Source organism: Cyprinus carpio, chromosome A20, assembly GCF_018340385.1.
Source record: "Cyprinus carpio isolate SPL01 chromosome A20, ASM1834038v1, whole genome shotgun sequence".
NCBI lineage: Eukaryota > Metazoa > Chordata > Actinopteri > Cypriniformes > Cyprinidae > Cyprinus > Cyprinus carpio.
The window spans coordinates 12,195,774-12,208,250 of record NC_056591.1 but is presented as its reverse complement, the minus strand read 5'-3'; the positions used below and the strand labels follow the sequence as shown (position 1 = coordinate 12,208,250).

At 41.2% G+C, this 12,477-nt stretch overlaps 1 pseudogene; it reads right to left on the bottom strand.

Moving 5' to 3' along the window:
* Nucleotides 1-5,736: 5,736 nt before the first annotated feature.
* On the bottom strand, nt 5,737-9,574 carry LOC122148916 (annotated as a pseudogene).
* Nucleotides 9,575-12,477: the final 2,903 nt, after the last annotated feature.

The following is a 12,477-nucleotide window of genomic DNA, read 5'->3' as shown; positions in this document are numbered from 1 at the left end:
TCCCCAAGCAAGTCGATGACCAACTGCAGTCCTGTCTGCTTATTACAAACCATCATTGATCACAGCTTTATTTTGTCTAGCAGCAGTCCAAAAATAAAGTAACAGTCAACACAATTAAAGTGACCAAAGCCAGGTCCAGTCTTGTCTGGTGCAGGTGATTTTACTCATGCAGTTTGTTTTTGAGGACCTGCACTTTAGTGGAGAGCTTGTTCCCATCCAATTCCATAGACACTTTCTGAAGAAATTCGAAAGTGTATCGCAGCTCCTTGGGATAGCTCAAGTTTAAACACTAGATCAAGCCAAACAGGACTGCACATCCATTTGCAACCTCTCTCAGATCTCGCAGCACTGTGCAGCCTTCAATGACGACGCCAACATCCTCAGGTGGATCTGAAGCATCTGCTCCATCATGTCGAACAATGTAGACACCCAAAGCCAGTCTCTCCATTTCTGTCATTGCATCAATACCAATATCCTCAGTAGCCTATGACAAAGAAAGAGACCCATTATTAAATATGCATCTATGACACTAGAAACAAACCCAAAGGATGTTAAGTTTACAATTAGAGAACACAATACTCATTCCCAAGAAGTATATTTGCTTATTATTTTGCCTGTGTTTAAATAAGACAGATTTTTATTTCTTTGGCTTAACTTTACAAAATGTTATACATTAATGTAGAAATTGTTGTCCATTATGTTTTTGGTTGATCAATCATCATATAAATTTTTTTTGAAAAATTTATATATTGCCAACATTGGCAAAAATCAATATAGCATAACATGCATGTTCTGAGCCTACAACACATTTCAATTCACAGGTTTGTGAAATTAAAATATAAAAAAAATACATATTTTCTGTATCAATTTGTTTATGATTGACAAAGAATGCGACTTACCCAGTACTCCTTAATAAGGCTGTCAGGCTTTTCATTTAAGTAGACGCACAACGCCTTTAGGATGCATGTCTGTCGTACTTCAACACTGGGATTCTGTGGGAAACCAACAACTGATTTTGAACATTTTATTTGAGGAAACTGCCATTATCATATTGACAAATCTATTACGACCTTATTCTACTATGCTTTTAATAAATTGATTTGTGCAATTTTCATGAAATGTCAGCTGTAAATCTGCAGTTCAGCTTGTGGTGTTGAATCTGCATTTGTCAATTGCCTGATACACACTCATTCCTTTTAAGGACATCATTTTAAGAAAATAATTTCACTGTTTAGCGAGCCACATTTTACATAAATAGCTCAAGTGTTTCTCAAGCTTATACCATTGACACCTTGAAGGAGGCAGTACTGTTCAGTTTGAGCTAAAATAAACATAATTGAATGGACGAATGAAAAATTGCATCAGGCAATTCAGAAAAGCAGATTCAACATTTCACAAGCAGAGTTGCAGATGTACAACTGACATTTCATGATAAATGTGCACAAAATATAAAGTATCCTTTTTATAAATTAAAAACATTTACAGAAATACATCTATTTGTACAAATCATAGAATTTTGTATTTGTGGATAGCAAATCATATTTGTAAATAGTGTAGTATTTGTATTTGCAAATAATTTATCTTTCCATAGAAAGGTTAAAGACCATAATACAAAAAAAAGCATAATTATGTTTAGAGTAAATGTTAAACCCCCAGGGGTCGGAGCCCAATACACCCAAAACACATACCATGTCCATTTCTGCAATGATTACGTCGATATCACGTCTTGCTGTTCCCCCCTCCTTTTTGAATACCCTCAATAGCTGGCTATAGTAATGATCCAGTCGGGACATAAAGGTTGAGAACAGGGGAAATGTGGTGATGAGGGTGAATTCTGCATTTACCTGTATTAAAACACAAATTCACTACGAGTCTCTTAAGTTAAAACAAATATATTTAAAATGATCACATATGGTGTAGAGCAGGCATGTCAAACTCAAACTCTGTGGGCTACATCTGGCCGTGGTACAATTATATCCAGTTTGCCTCAAAAGTGGAGCTGGCGTGTCCATAATAATAATATTAAGACAGCACAATGAGACTGTTTGGCACTCAGTACCATTTCTTAATTTTGGCCCTCTCTGAAACTTGAGTGTGACACCCCTGGTGTACAGGGAACATGAGTTTGCTTTTGGCTAAATGTTTTTAGTTGGTGGTTCAATGTATCTGTAACCAATTTATATGGATGTATGTGTAATGTGCATTGTAATATAGAGTAGAACAACCACATGCATTGATTCTTACCACATTGCCTCCAAACCTTTGTCAATTAAATATGTACTCATTTGTTTTATACCCAAATACAGTATTTAGACATTAATTCCACGTATTTAAATTAAATACAGATGATGAATAATACTTTACCTGGCTCTCTGTAGTCCTTAAATGTAAAACATCAACATGATTTCGACTTCGAATGAGTTTTAAGTTTAACTGTTTGCACCTCCACATTCAGAGCCTAAAAAAAAAAAGACATGAAAGTGTTAATGATACAGAATCCCTTCCAAATCTATAGCAATTATATTTGAGCCACTGACTGGCTCATCTCATGATGGGTGCAGTGTATGCCCGCCTTAATAACAGACAGCAGCACTAATTTAATACTATAATGGAGTTTAAAAAACAAAACAAGAACAATACTAGTTTAAAACTGTAGCCTACTGGAGCTAAAAAAAATGTTAAAAAAGAACATGGCTATGCCATGTGTTATATTAGGCTAATGTTAAATATCAATAAAAAAATAAAGCGCATTGTTAAAAGCTAAATTACAACACAACTAAACTAAACTAAAATAACTACATAGAATTCTAATATTTCGGTAATTTAATGACCACTTATAACACTTAACTATGACAAGGATACAGGCTAATTCTGTGTAAATTAAGCTAGCAAGAAATCGTTTTAAACTATCAACAAAGTATACGTGTAAGCACAAAAAACATTTCACAAATGTACAATTGTAAAATATATTACTAAAAAAACGTTCTACTTACCAAATAATTTATGGATGATAACAGATTTACAAAAGTTGGCCAAGGACAGGTGGAAAATGGATGCGTCGTCCCGTGCATGTGCGAAATTGCAAGTACGGAAAGCGCTTTGGGACAATCTTCAACCGCTAGTAGGTTTAAAATGATCTGGTTAAGTTGGTTTGAATCTGTGACATTTTGTAGACTTTAAATATTATACTATTAATTTAATGCAATGAAACTTGCTTATATTTACTATATAAACATAATAGTTTTAGTAATTTTACCATAAAACTAGTATCTAAATTAAACTACACCCATGCTTCATTTCTAAGAGTGTAACATTAGCGTAGATGCCATTTTTCTTATGATATAGCGGATGTTATGGAAAGTGTTCCCGGTTCCGGTTGACCTAATTAATGCAGCCTAATAATCCTTTAACAGATTTGAATTATAGAAATGTGATAGTGTATTATGTGTATGCCAAGTTAAAGAGATGGGTCTTCAATCTAGATTTAAACTGACAGAGTGTATCTGCCTCCCTAACAATGCTAGGTAGATTGTTCCAGAGTTTGGGTGTAAATAGGAAAAGGATCTGCCGTCTGCAGTTGATTTTGATAGGTATTATCAAATGGGCAGGGTTTTGAGTTTGCAGCAGACATGAAGGACTATAATGTGATATGAGCTCGCTCAAGTATTGAGGAGCTAAACCATTCTGGGCTTTATAAGTAATTAGCAAGATTTTAAAATGTATTTGTTGTTCAATAAGGAGCCAGTGCAGAGTTGAGAGAACTGGGCTAATATGGTCATACTTCCTGGTTCTAGTAAGAACTCTAGCTGCTGCATTTTGGACCAGCTGGAGTTTGCGTGCAGAGCAACCACCTAATAAAGCATTACAATAATCTAACATTGAGGTCATGAACGCATGAATTAACGGTTCTGCATGTGACATTGAGAACATAGGTCGTAATTTAAATATATTTTTAAGATGGAAAAATGCAGTTTTACAAATGCTAGAAACATGGTTTTCAAAGGAATGATTTCTATCAAATATCACACCTAGGTTCCTAACTGATGACAAGGAATTAACAGAGCAGCCATCAAGTGTTAGACAGTGTTTTATGTTATAACATGCTGAGGTTTTTGGTCCAAAAATTAAAATATCAATTTTTCAGAATTTAGCAGTAGTGAATTACTAGTCATCCAGTTTTTTTATATCAACTATGCATTCCGTTAGTTTTGCAAATTTGTATGTCACATCGGACCACAAAGAAATATAGAGCAAAGTATCATCAGCATAACAATGAAAGCTAACACCATGTTTCTTGATGCGTCCATCTGTTACTTTAAGCGAAACTGTTAGCCAAGCAGTGGGCTTTTTCTTGCGAGTCTTAAATGCGCCCTCCTATAAAAACAGACCATTCCGCAGAGAGACTCAAAAGCAGGATAGCAAATAGCTTATTACTCAGAGAACATTGCAAAATAATAAAAATAAAAAATGCAGTTCATGACCCCTTTAAGGTACCTCATGTCTGTAATTCTTATGAAGCTATTTATTGGTACTACAGAGTCCGGAAAGTGCAATAGCTTTAGGTTAATGGACAGGGGGATTTATTTGCTTATATACCATCTCACTTATTGGTCAGTTGGGTAACTTGGGGTCTCTGTGACCCAGGAGCACCATTGGAAAAAATGTGACTCATCTTCATGCTAACCTAAGTAATGAAAGCATGACTCACACAGCAAGTTTATCAGTGTTAATCTCTCCCATCATAAATCCATTCATTCCCCCTCCCATTCCTACAACACCACCTACACACTCCCAAACACATTTCCCCAAGAGTATTAAGTTTGCCCAACCATTTTAACACACAAAGTTATGCCTGTTGGATCAATATAGTGAGGGCAACATGATGTCAAACATGTAGCATCAGAGTAATTTGCCGTTTAGAGAGTACATGTTGTTCCTGACTCATAACATATAGCACATCAAGTGCCTCTTAGGTGTGATCATTATAGAACACATGTTGGATTTTTAGTTATCATCATGAAATAAAACAACCTTGACATCCTGCGTCTGCTTGTTGTTTCTGAACAGCTGAAATGTTTTTGAAATGTTGTACTTTTATACTAAAAAATATATACTTCCAAAGCCTTTCAAATGAGTCAGAAGACCTAAAACATTTCCAGCGTTTATAACCTATGTTATAAATAATTTACTCTACTACAATCCATGGTAAACATAATCATACCCATAAACAACAGTCACTTACTTTAATGCGAAAATGGTGGTATCTTTTTCACTCCTCTGCTGTTGTTTACAGTGAATAGAGGCCGGGTAATTAACCTTATCAATATAACAAGATACTGACATTATGTCATTGCCACTTTGCGGCAATCTTAGAAAATCAATGGGTAGAGAGCAGCTGCACACAATGTATCTGCATCTGATAGGCCGCTATGTAATTAATGCTTCCGCTGAGTACGGCTGCGGCATTAGAGAGGGAACTCCAGGCTGAGGGAATAAACACTGATATTTCTGGGTACTAATTAGAGGCCATGTTGTCTTTCAGAGGGATGAGGAGTTTATCAGGCAGTGTACTTTACAGAAAAGAAATGCATTAGACACACAACCTAAGCAACAAACTATTGTGGATACATAGGCTATGAAACAGACAGAGTAGGGTATGGGCTAAAGATATAATTAGATTTTTCTCTAAACCACTAGATAGCACAAAACGATGGGTTACTTAACGTAAATCCGGGTTCTTTGATATCAAAGTGAGGTGTTTTACTATGGGAATCGCTTTGGCCCTGACTAACTGCGAAAGCTCCTATGACACCACGTCAGTCTTTGACAGACAGGTCGACCTGTGACCAGGCTCCTCCCCACCTATATCAGTCAGGTCGACCCCTGCCAACATAATTTCAGAGAGATTTCTTCCCGTACCCGTGCAAGGAGGGAAGTGCTAGTGAAACACCTTACTCTGTTATCAAAGTAACCCATCGTTCTTTTTCTAACTTTGTTCAGTGTTTCACTATGGGAGATATAGACCACTCCCGGATTGCACCCATATCATTGCTATTCAACAAAACAATTAAATGGGCACCGACCTGCCGGCTCCCAGCACTGCATGTGCTAAGGATGGCTCAGACACGTCCAGTCTATAAAACCGCACAGAAGTATCTGGCGTAGCCCAACTTGCTGCTGAACAAATATCTTGAACAGACACTACCCCGTATAAGGCCCATGATGAAGCCATCCCCCGAGTGGAGTGGGCTTTCAAGCCCTTAGGTGGTTGAATACCCTTGCAGACATAAGCTAAAGATATAGCCTCTATGATCCAGTGAGTCAACCGTTGACAAGACAATGGCTTCCCTTTGTGAGGAGTTGCCCATGACACAAACAGCTGGTCATGAGTCCTAAAGCCTGCTGTTCTCCTCACATACATATGAAGAGCCTATACAGGACATAACGAATTCAACTTCTGCTCCGCCGGAGAATCGAACGGATGAAAAGCTGCAAGATCAGTAGATGTGCACCTATATGCTGAGTCAACTACCTGACTACCTTTCAACTAGGATGAAAGTAAACCTTAGTGAGCCCTGGAGCAAACTGCAAACAAGATGGGCTAAAAGACAAAGCATGTAAATCACTCACACGCTTAGCTGTAACTAAGGCTATAAGCAACACCGTCTTAAAAGAGAGAAATTTAAGCCCAATTCCCTCCAAAAGTTCAAAAGGAGGTTGAGAAAGGGCTTCTAGAACGATGGATAAATCCCATAAAGGAACCATCTGTCTAAATACCGGCCATTTACGACGAGCCCCTTTCATAAAAAGACTTATTAAAGGGTGCTGGCCTGCTGATTTCTCGCCAAAACCTACATGGCCAGCTGAGATGGCTTCTAAATACACCTTAATTATGGAAAAAGCCTTCCCTTTATCCCGTAGATCTTGAAGAAAGCATAAAATATCCCTCACTGAGCACTGAAAAGGGACCCTGCTCACACCATTTTTCAAAGACTCGCCATTTATTGCTATAAAGTGAGCGAGTAGAGGAGGCTCTCGCATTCTGTATAGTATGTATGACAGATGGAGGCAGACCTGCTGCATTCAAACTCCACCTCTCACGGGCCAGGCCCAGAGAGCTATCCTGTCTGGATGAGGATGGTAAATCCCCCCCACCTGAGACAGAAGATCCCTCCATGGAGGGAGGGGCCACGGCTGGTCTGACAGGAGTTGAACTATCACGGCCACCCAATGTCTGGACGGCCAACGCAGAGCTATCAGTATTAAAGACAGACCCTGATGCCTCACTCTGTGTAGCGTGGGGTACATTAAGCTCAGAGGACGGAATGGATAAAGAAGGACGTATGGCCATGGGTGGGCTAGAGCATCCACACCCAGTGGTGCATTTTCGTCCGCTAGAGAGAAATACAGAGGACATTGAGCATTTTCTTGCGAGGCGAACAGATCTATGGCTGCCTGACCGTACCTCTGCCATATCTGGTTCACCACCTGGGGATGGAGTTTCCACTCCCCATACAGGGGGTTCCCTCTGGACAGTAGATCTGCACCTCTGTTTAAAATCCCTGGAACGTGAGTCGTCCTGAGGGATAACAACCTTGTGTCACTCCACATGATCAGATTCTTTGCCAACTGATGCAGTTGGAGGGAGCGCATGCCCCCTGTCGATTGATGTAAGTGACCACTGTGGAATTGTTTATTTTCACTAACACATGCTGCCCTTTGATGAAGCACAGAAAATGTTTCAGCGCTAACCACACTGCTAGCAACTCCAAATAATTTATATGTTTGAGAGTCAGCTGCGGAGGCCACATGCTGTTCACCGCTCTGCCCAATAGAGTTGCACCCCAGCCCTTTCAGCTCACGTCCGTCATCATAGGGACTCTCAATGACACCACCCCCAAGGGAATCCCCGTTCTGAGAATTGCGGGACTTTTCGGCACCCTGAGCGCCCTGAAGCATGCATGAGTAATTATCACCAGCTGGCCGAGATGGCACCAAGAGCACAAATGTAATTGTGTGATCCAGTGCTGAAAATCTTTTTCAATTTTGAGCAGTACCAAATGTACTACCAAAATCACCAAAGCCATTAGACCCAGGATTTGTACGGAACCACTTTGCCCATCTGAAAACGGGTCCTACATTGTGTGAAAGACGCAATTCTCCCCTCTGTCAGTGTGACTCGGTAAGAGAGGGAGTCTATACTGAGCCCCAGATATTCCATTTGTTGAACAGGCTCTAAACGGCTCTTGGGGTTCAGTTGATCCTGAACCTCAAGCTGCTGAGATGATGTAACACCATCCCCACGTCTCTCGCTGCTTGCTCTCACGACAATATTCTTATACCCTTGTAACTTAATGGTAATAGGGCCGCTTCCATAAATTTGGAAAAAACTCTTGGATCCAAACATAGCCCGAACAGAATAGTTTGAAACTCGTAAGATGTGCCTTGGAATGCAAATCTGAGGAATTTCTTGTGAGAGGGGTAAATGTCTATGTGAAAATAAGCGTCTGACAGGATCTATTGTGACAAATCAATCATTCAGACGAATTGAACAACAAATCTGAATGAATACTTTCGTAGGTGTTTGATAAACACACAAATGTCCAGAATAACACAAAAAGGTCCAGAATCGGACGAAGGGCTGTGCTTCCTTTCTTAGGAAGAGAATAAAAGCCCTGACAGGTCTCCTCCTCAGGCACCACTCTGATCGCTCGTTTATTTAAAAGCATTTCTATCTTGGCCGCCAAGACACAAGCTGATTCTCCCTCGGCCACTGACATAATCACCCCATTGAATCAAGGTGGTTTCATGGCAAACTGAAGTCTGTTCCCCCCTGAAATCGTTGACATAACCCACGGGTGAACCGCGCATGCATGCCAACTGGCTATTCGGGCAGAAAGAAGTCCTCCGAACACTTCCACCCGGCTGATGGTGCACAGTGATGATGTCATCACTGCCACCACACTGGCTCCCATTGAAGGAGCGAGCGCTCCCTCCAGCGGAGAAACTAGGGGAGCGCTTCTCATATCTTTGAATTTTGTGTCTCTGGAACCTATCGCCCTCGGCTGTTTGCCTGGCTGCGATAGTGCAACATTTATTAATGTGTTTTCCGAACTCTGGGAGCATATCGCCCTCAGCCCGTGGCTTGGATGCGATGATGCCTTCCTTATTTTCAATTCCCCCAAACTGAAACGTGTTAGAAAACACCATGTGAGTGCTTGGTGACACTGTAGAACATGACTCAGAGCTCCCTCGTCTCCCTGACTTTGAGGAGAGCTTACCGAATGGGCCCTTAACAAACTCAGAACAAGAGGGCTGTATTCCCACCTTCTTCTCTTTGTGGGCGGAGAGAGAAGGGCCAGGGAATACCTGCGTGTCAGGTCGCACGCTTCTTCTTCCTCTCCTCGGGGTGGGACGGACGGTTTCTCGCTGCTACAACGGCAAAAGAATGCTTTCCCCACGGCCCATCCGGTCGTGAATGCTGGCCAGCTTGCTGCCCACTGTGAGCAGGTCTTTGAGCCCTAGCACCTACCGGTCCCCCACTGTTGCCGCGGCTGCTGCGAACCTGTGTCATGGCGGTTGAGATGGCGGTCCCAATGCTCGCAGCGCTTGCTTACGTGGCAAGCAGAGGTTAAATGCCTCATCCTCCTGTTTTCTGAGGGTGCTGGTCTCTCTCATTTCCTCGAGGGCTGGGCCAAACAGCCCCTTAGTCGGATCGTATGCTGCGTCCATCACCTCTGACTTCTGCGCGTCGCCTAAGCCTGACAGGTTCAGCCATAACGCTCTCTCACCTGATACGGCCAAGCCCATCATGCAGCCACAGCCTTGAACCGCGCCGTGGGAAGAGTGCAGAATCAAATCGTTCACAACACAAATTTTGTCCCAGAGTGCCAGGTTCTGCACCCCTGAGTCCAGCTGCCGAACCATCTCGTCTAAGATCTCCACCTGATACGCTAATTATAAAGTTACCACGTTCAACGAGCACACAGACTGTCCTACGTATTTATACATCCTCTGATATATCGACACAGTCAGCCGCTCTATCTTACTCGGCAGCGCAATCTGAGATTGCAGAAATAAAGCACCGATTCGGATGGAGGTGATAGGCCAGTGAAGACTCTACCGCTGGGGGTCCGGCCAACCCCAGCTCTCCCATCCCCTGAATCTCCAACATAGAACACCCCTTGGTAGGGAGCATGCTCTTGAAGGGGCTAGACCAATAGGGGGCAACCTTTTAGAAGGACATTTCCTTCATGCAAGCCGGCACAGCGGGCAGGAGTTGTCTCGCTGCAGGCTAAGCCGGAGGCAACCTTTTCCCATCACAAAGGTCCCTCTCAGCTCCATCGGTGTCTTTGGACATGGGCCAGGCTAGGCCCAGCTTAGCTGCAGCTCATTTGCACACCTCATGCAAGTCACTGTCAACTTCCATGGTCGAGTCGTTTGTGCTTGGAGGCCTAGACTGTTGGGAGGGAAAGATGGAGTTGTCTTCCTCCTCTTCGTCATCAGTGTCTAAATTGAGGAGATCAGAGTTAGCATCACCCTCTGTGTCCTCGTCCCTGGGTTCCCCCTCCTACTGTGCAAGCAGACCCTCAAACAGCGGAGGCATATCCGGGGATTCGGCTTCCATCATGTCCGCCCAGCTCATACTAGCCGGCGAGAGATGGTCTGTTGCTGAAGATTGAGTGACCGCTCCGGATAGACATGGGTCCTGTTTGTTAGCCACCGCCACTCTCAGTCTTGACTTAACGTCACCTACCGCAGTCAATTTAATGCACAGTAGGCCGATAAGAATAGCTCGCCTTGACGCGGACACTATTCTAATAAATGTTTTTCTCCAGTCATACACTATTTAAAAAGCAGATTTTTCTAAGTCCTGCTGTACCCTACTCCACAGCAATTTTGGGACACTAGAAGGGCCAAACATGAAATATTGTTGAGATAAACTTGTATGTCCCATTAATCATTGGAACATCCCATTTGATCTAGTATGTAGATAATTTAAATCAAGAAATATATCGACTGAAGCAGAGGAATTACTTATTTCCCCAATTCTCAATCAAAAGTTATTTGTCATAGTTTAAATTTCTGCCATGCTGCAGTGCTTGGTGTTCCCAAACGTATTATAAAGCATAAAGAATACTTCTCTAATCATTCTGTGGCCACAACTGCACACACTAATTACACTACTGCCCATTTTTCGCTGAGTGACATTTTGTTCTCCGATCTGATTTTACTCTCTTCTAATTGCTTTTCATCTTCCTCATTCACTTTCTATTCACAACTCACCTCAAACTGTAGTTTTAATTTTCAACAGACATGAAATGTTAGTGTTTTTTACATTAGCATTGCTTGTGATAACACAGTAGGGAAGCAGCAAAAGTAACAAAGTAGGAAAGATTTCCCAGTCATTAAAGTTATTATAAGACAGAACAGTTATGCTCCTCTCAATGTCTCTTTCAACATTTCATCAGTCTCGTTGAGCCCAGGGGGCTTTTTTGAAATTGCATAACTTACTCAATGTGACAATGTCACCGTGTTTGCCATTAAGAAGAACGTTGTCATTTATTTCCCAAGTGGCTACTTCCCATCTTTCACCGTGAATTTTTGTAGGCCCAGATCAGTGTTCTTTATGTTTGTAAAGATTAAGAGTTCTCTGTTTAATCTGACATGTAAATAAATATATATATTCATAAACAGCTTTGTAGGTCTCATCTAGATATTTACACTTTAGAGAAAAACCCATGAGGAAAAAAGGTTGCAGAATCTCAGTTTTTGATCAAACTTGTGGAAGCCACTGAAATGAAAATAGCTGCAAGCAACAATATAGGTTTACAAAAGTCTGAAGTCATATCAGTGACTAAACTCCAATACTCAAACAAAACAGAAATGTCACTTATGTGAGCTGTGCTTCATGCATTCCACTATTTACAAATGGAGCTCATTTTTACTAATGTGACCACACCTTAAATAGGTGTACGCTTCCTGTACAAAACAGCTTGTTATGTTGCTTGATATTGCAAACTGGTATTTCTTATTTTTTTAATGTATTGATGTAATTATAAACACACTGGTTTGCAGTGCTAAGTTTCACCATTTACTGCACTTTGTTATTCTTCTTCTTATTAACCTATAGACCTCATGTATGCCCCCCCACCCCACAGGGTAGTATCACTTCTACCCTACGCCCCCTATTTAACTCTACACTTGTTGTTTTCTGTCTTCCGATTTGTATTTCCACATCGTGAAGGTAAGGTCATATATATTTAGGAATAAACCGCTGGTTTTAAAATCTTACCAGTCTACTGATATTTGTTATGACATCTGCTTCACACCGCTCATGATAACTTTTGTTAATTCTACAATAAGTAAATCCACTTCACTAGCTAATTACTCTTCTCAGAGCTACCGCAAAAATAGAATTTCAAAGCCAAAAATCTAAAGATGGCTGTGCGCTTGTTTCTCGATGAATGAATGAAT